Source organism: Hydra vulgaris, chromosome 08 (genome assembly GCF_038396675.1).
Source record: "Hydra vulgaris chromosome 08, alternate assembly HydraT2T_AEP".
Classification (NCBI taxonomy): domain Eukaryota; kingdom Metazoa; phylum Cnidaria; class Hydrozoa; order Anthoathecata; family Hydridae; genus Hydra; species Hydra vulgaris.
Window position 1 is genome coordinate 18,010,611 of NC_088927.1, and position 6,890 is coordinate 18,017,500.

The following is a 6,890-nucleotide window of genomic DNA, read 5'->3' on the forward strand; positions in this document are numbered from 1 at the left end:
AGTACTGTTTCACAGTCACCAGCGTAAAAGTATTTTCAGATGAAGGTAAAGTACAAATACAAGGAGCACTATTTTCATTTGTCTAACTACAAACTCAGGAATTCATCTTACAACATCAACAAAAAAATTGGTGTGTTTCAAATTCTAGAAGCTTATAATACGTATGATCATTTCTCTGAAACTGACTTTCAAAAATATCATTATCAATCTTTAAACAACCTTTTGAGACTTCCGGTTACTACTTATAGTTTAAATTTATATTAGTATTTATTCTGAGTAATTTTTATTTTAAGAATTAGTCACTTTACAATAAATCAATAGTCGTTTATACGGACTTTCAAATTGGTAAGCTGTTTGGGTTGTTAAAATGACCACCACAACTATTTATAACACTGAAAAAATTTCAAAATGTTCATAAGTCAGTTTATATGCTGAAACAATATTCAATATTAGTTTACTTCTATTAACATTTAGTTTATAAAATAACTTAATAAAGGATTCAGACTTATGATCATTCTTAGAAAAACTTTTTTTTTTCTCGTTGTATTCATACTTTGTCCATCTTTTGGTTTTATTAGGCTTCGGCAACTCAAATATTTGGTTAAAGTAAAAATATTTTTTCTCTGTTTTAATTATTCATGCCACACCTAATATTTTTTGCAAGTAAATTCTGACTATTTAAAATATCCTATGCATCAATAATATTAGAAACAAAAGTTTCGTTTGGTTCATTATTCTTAAAATTTAAGGGGCGATTTGTTTTAAATCGATAATGTTTGTCTTAAATCCATTATGCTTTTGTCACACTCACAGTTGCAGTTTAGGCTTAAATTTTAAACTGCAACTTCCACTTTCAGGGTCAATTGGTCGGTTTTAACTTTTTTGACCACTCTTCAGGGTTTTTATTCGTATCATAGATTACTGGTCTACTTGTTAGTGTATTAAGTATGAACTTTAACATGTGTGGAAGATTAGGTAAAACGGGTATCAAATAAGTTATATAGGATGAGGAAACCAAATCTTCATTTTTTAAATAGAAATATTGGATTCTAAAAAATTTGCTATACAAATATTTAAAGCAGTTCTACCAAATGTAAGTGATATAACTTCTGAAACACTTTCATGAATAAAGTGTTTAACAACGTTTAATAATAATATCTTTTCACAACTACCTATAAGCATCAATTAAAAGTATGCATCAGGAAGTTTCGAATGTTCATTCACACAGTTTACCATAAAAATTGAAATTTTTTTTTTGTTTTAGTAAGCAATCATTATTAACACCAGTTCCAAAAGATACATAATCAGAAAATTTATTTGACTCTCAATGTCGATTTACATGTCTATCCATTTTACATGTCTGTCCATCATGTCCATTTACATGTCTGTTAATACATGTCTGTCCATGTCCATGTACATGTCACTTCCATTCACATGTCATGTCCATTAACATGCCTTGTCCATTGACATGCCATATCCATTGACTTGTCATATTCATTTACACTAGCAGAAAGCAACCCGTAAAACGGATTACGGTCGGGCTGTTACTTAATTTATAGTGACTGTTTTCCACAATTTAAAGTTGCGAAACCTTAACTAATACCCTGTAAGAAAAACGCCTTTAAATTAAAAAATTAAACCATCTGTAAAATTAAAATAAATAAATTTACCAATTATTTAACGTTATTTAAGTAATTTACAACTGACATAGGTCATATCAGTGTATGGCAGAACCATTTTCTTAGACATTACTAAGTTCAACTCAATACGTTTTTAGTTACTGACACAAAATAATAACACTTCATCATGCCTTAAATTGACGAAAGATTAAAGCTAAATTCTTATTATATTTTTTATAAAATGAACTTTAAATAATAAGATTAATAAGTGAACGTAAATTATTTATGAGTTATTAATTTTTTGGTATCCCTTGATACGTGTTTCTTTAAAAAAGGATATTGTCTTTAAAACGATAAATGCACACAACTAAATAAATTTATTATAAATAACTAAGCAATTGAGTACAAATACGTTTTAAACAAAAAAAAGTTGATTTACAATCAAACATGTGTATAACAAATTGTAAAAAATATGTAAACTTTGATCTTTTATATTCCATTAATGCGTCGTATGACAAACCTAAAATAAAAATTGTAGCAGATAAATAGGCATAAAATAAAAACAAAACAAAACAAAAAAAACAACTGGAATACAATTTACCTGCTTTTCGGTAGCCTGTTGTCATACTTAAACTGCTGTCATGATGCAACTTGTCGGTGTTGTTTTACGACGTTATTTCACGTTGGCTTTTAGTAAACTTTAGTTAAATTTAAAAGACATAACAATAGATTTAAAATATTTTAATTAAAAAGCAAAAAAACAAATGCTTCAAGGAGCCAAACTAAAAACATTAAAGATAAAAATCAAATAGAGATATAAATAAATTGCATTTATATAGCTAAATAGTCTTGGCTTATAGTAAATTTTAAAAGCAGTCTTTTCAATAAATTAAACTACCAATTAATTATTTTTAACAAATAGAATGTAGCATCATATTATGATGATTGGGTAGTGAATCAATTTAACTATATTTAAGTTTAATTGGTGAAAAACAAATAAAATTTCAATTAAAAAAGACAAAAACAAACCAAATATACAACAATATATTATAAAAAGAAATTACAAATTTAAAAAAAATTACAAAATTAAAAAAAATGGATGAGCCCTCCATTTGAAGGATGGCTCATCCATACCGCCATTACTTTGCCACTTACTGAAGCACCTCCACGAGAGAGGCCCTGGGTGTTGGGAGCGATATCTTTGGTATTCCTCAAATGTTAATGACTCTAAAATTACAAATAGAAGGATATAACAAAATTTAAAAATATTTACAACTTTTTTTAATCAAAATATAAAGTATAACCTCACCATTTTCACAGGATGAAGAGGATGCTAAAAATAAATTAAAAAAAGGTAAATTAAAAAGAGTTAAACTTGTCAGAAATTTAATTTTAATAAAAATATGAGTAAAATGCAAACAGTTTAAAAATGTCATATTTATATTAAATAATTCTTTCACCTATTGTAAATATTTCTCCGTAAAAAATATATAAAATTTAAAACACAGCCCTACCAGTTATGCTTTTACCAGACACTAAAGACAAAATATACCTCAGAATAATTGATAGAATTATATATATTTACATATAAATAAATATATAACTATAATTTTTTTTACCTATTCCCCTTATTTCTTCCATGAAGTTGTCTAAAGTAAGAAAAAAGATAACTGAAGCTAAAACTAATAACAACTAAACTAAAATTAACTATAAACTAAACCAAAAAACTAAAATAAACTTTAAACTTTAATATCTGTACCTCAGAAGACAAAGGTCGGTTATCCAGTTTTTTGTGAAAATGAGTTATGTATGAGACCTTTTTAGTTTTTCAGTATCTACATAGGTATAAATACTGTTTTCCTGCAACAATGTGAAACAAAGTTTGGTCAATATAAAGGGTCTGGTGTCCCCAAATGAAAAGTCATTTCTGAACTGCAGACGTTTTTCCACAAAGGAAAAACGTCTGCAGTTCAGAAATGACTTTTCACTTTTTTTATTTAACTTTTTATTTTTTTCAAAGTTATATTTCATGTGCCTCAATACAAATTAAATAAGACAAATTAAATAAAACATAAATTTAACCATCAAGAATAAAAAAACCAATAAAGACTAATTATTTTACTATTTACTCTCTCCTGGACAATTTCTAAAATGTGACAACTGACTTGGACTACTGAGTGTACAGATATAAATGCTTTATTTAACTATAATAATCACATAATTTATACTTAGTTTTTTTTCCAACTCTCCTAAAAGAAAAAAGAAAATAAAGCTTAAGTACTTGAAGTTTTAAAATTCCAGTTACAGTACAAATAAACAAATTCCTATTAACAATTATCTAATAGCAAAAACACTGACTTATTTCAGTCTTCAATTCTGTGTCTAAACAATAAAACCACTTAAATGTATAGACGTTAAAATATCTACTTGAGTTTTTAAAAATAAATTCAATAAACTAATATAACTAATACCTTTATTAGCTCTCTCTTGATCAACTAAAGAAAATAAATTTTAATTAAACTAACTTGATGTAAAATAATAAGAAGCTGTCTTACTGAGAATTTTAAATTTCTTCTCTATCATTGACAATATAATTTTAAGTATTACCTAAGTTCTTGGGCTTATTGTATAAAATTATAAAAACCTACTGTTTGACTTTTAAGTCAACAACAATATTGTAAAAAACATTTTAGTTACTTTATAAAAAAATAAAAATCCTTTTAAACATACTACCTCTCTCTTCATTGTTGTCAACTAAATAGAAAAACAAACAAACAACTGATAGTAAATTTTCCCTTTGGTAGTAGGTTATTAAATAGATTAAATAGATCAAAGATCTATAATCTGCTCTAACAGTCTACAACCTTATCATTAAACTATAACTATTTTCTACAACCTGGTGTAATTTAACATAGATATATTTTTTCAAATGACAAAAATTATTAAAGTACATTATATAAACATAGAACAAATGCAGTGATAGTGGATTTAATCCAAAAATAGAAAAAACCTTTAGAAAAAAGCTTACTGCTTTTAAATCTACAAAAATTTCCAACTTACATTTTTTTATCTACATATATCTATAATAAAATATGAATTAATGAGTTACCATTATTGAAAGTTGATCCGGAAGCAACTAAAATAAATTATCATATAAAAAGTTTATTTATATAATCTTGACAATAATGTTGAAATAAACAATATTTATTGCTTGAAAAGTTAAGTAACAAATGTAATTCAAGTATATTAAAATAAATGTACGAAGTTAACTGTTGTGGCTGGTGCAACTGAAGTTATAACCAAATAAAAAAATATTAAATAAAAAAGCTATTTTATTTATCTTATCTATTTTATCCTGATGATTATGTTTAAATAAACAATATTTATTGATTCTTTTTAAAATAAATTAAAAGACATTACTATTTGCTGTAAAATAAAATAAAAGACATTACTATTTGCACCAATTGATGATGCTACCACACCTAAATGACAAAATTTATTAAAATATTTAAAACATATTCAATGCTTTAAAAGAATATTCAAAAGAAGTTTTTAAATCTACAAAATCTAAGTCCTTACTGAGTTCTACCTGTCTGTCTAAAAATAAAAATTGAGATAAAATTATATACAATTAAATTGCTAATGCTACATTTGTACTCAAATAAAATCTAAATGATAAAACTTACTTAGGTCGCTGTCAGCTTGCCAGTCTAAAAAAAAATTTGTATTCCGTTAATCCTAATCTATAATCTATAAATAAACTTACTAATATAAACGATAAATAAACTTGAACCAATATAAACTATAAATAAACTAATATAACTATGTTACTAATATAAACCATAATTAAACTACTATACACTATATACTTACTAAAAAGGCCTTCAGCTCCTTTTAACTGCTCTAAAAAATGAAAAATACTTGCTTAAATTGATCTAAAAAGACTGAAGACAAAACTGAAACACTTTACTAAAAAAGAAACATTGTACTAAAAAAAAATTTTTTACCAGTCATTTTAGTTTTAACTTCTTCTAAAAAAAAACAGAAAAATAAAAACAACGAACAATAAACAAATTTTAGTTTTTAAACAATGAACAACATCAGTTCCTCTTGAAACTAAAAATTTATCAGGTCTAATCGGCTGGAAGACCTTACTTGAAAGACCGTGTGGAGTAAAGAAACGCTTTTAGAAAAGCCTAGAAAGTTCTTTAATAAAAAAGAAAGTGAAACGACACTAACACTATTAAATTACAGTATTCATATTTAGAAGATTAGATAAATTACAGTATTCATGTTTAGATAGTACTAAAAAAACTATTTTACCAGACATTTTATTTCTAACTTCTTCTAAAAAATGAAAACAATAAAAATTAGAAAAATAAAAACAACCAACAACAAACAAACGATTATTTAAATTTTCTATTTTAAACAATGAACAACATCAATTCTTTTCGAAAATAATAATATATCAGCTCTAATTTGCTTGCTGGCCTTACTCGAAAGACCGCATGGTATATATAACCGCGCATTCAAAAGTCTAGAAACTACTTAAAAACTAAGAAATGGTGTATTTTACAGAATACAGAACCGTCATTAACAACACGAACATTAGGCGTAACTATGCGCACTATTCATTAGCGTATTAATATTTAGATGTCATGTCCATTACATGTCTATGTCTAATTACATCTCTGTCCATTATTTAGCCTGTTCATGCAATTTTTTTAAAAAAGGAATTATCTAACATAAATGAGCACACAACATGTTGATCATTTTTCTGAGTATCTTTTACTTTTCAATAAAAGTTAACTAATGCTACCATTTTCATCAAAATTACCAATATACCGTTTCCCATTTGTAGTAGGATTAGTTTGACAATTTTCAACAATAGTATTCCTAAAAATATGTACGTATTATATGTTACAACAAGTAAACTCAAACATTTTATATCAACATATGCCATTGTAAAAGTATTTACTAAATTAAATCATAAGTGATATTATTTGAAATAACATTTCGTCTGTTTTTTGTTGTTTTTTTACCATAAGTAATATCTCTTAATTGAGTTGAGAAATCAAATATAGAAGGAAATGCAAAAATTTTTAGTTTCTTTTGCGAAATATAAAGACTTCTTTCATAACTATCACTAGTGAAATCTTTACTAAAAAGTTTAGAATGTTTACTTAAACTGAAACCATGCCTCCTCATTACTTGTATATATCTTCTCCTCAATTTCTTATCTTTTGGAAAACTACCAACAAAAAAACGCTT

General features: G+C 25.7%; 2 long non-coding RNA genes across 5 annotated transcripts in view; both read right to left on the minus strand.

The window, feature by feature from the left end:
- Nucleotides 1-1,977: 1,977 nt before the first annotated feature.
- Nucleotides 1,978-3,571, minus strand: LOC136083659 (uncharacterized). Of its 3 annotated transcripts, none has more exons than XR_010639968.1 (4): nt 3,239-3,571; nt 2,929-3,154; nt 2,221-2,846; nt 1,978-2,139 (listed from the first exon to the last, which is right to left on the minus strand). It is a non-coding gene; the product is annotated as an uncharacterized LOC136083659 (long non-coding RNA). The 3 variants fall into 3 exon arrangements; XR_010639967.1 differs by having other exon boundaries at nt 2,221-2,317; nt 2,775-2,846; nt 2,929-3,560; XR_010639966.1 differs by having other exon boundaries at nt 2,929-3,570.
- Nucleotides 3,572-4,121: 550 nt separating this feature from the next.
- Nucleotides 4,122-6,890, minus strand: part of LOC136083660 (uncharacterized) — a 3,707-nt gene continuing 938 nt past the window's right edge. The window contains exons 1-3 of one of the 2 annotated variants that reach the window (XR_010639969.1): nt 5,072-6,890; nt 4,729-4,755; nt 4,122-4,373 (exon numbers count right to left, since the gene is read on the minus strand). The exon at nt 5,072-6,890 is cut by the window's right edge and continues 938 nt beyond it. This is a non-coding gene — a long non-coding RNA (uncharacterized LOC136083660). Of the gene's footprint in view, nt 4,374-4,728 lie in introns of both variants that reach the window. The other variant, XR_010639970.1, reaches the window with a different exon arrangement.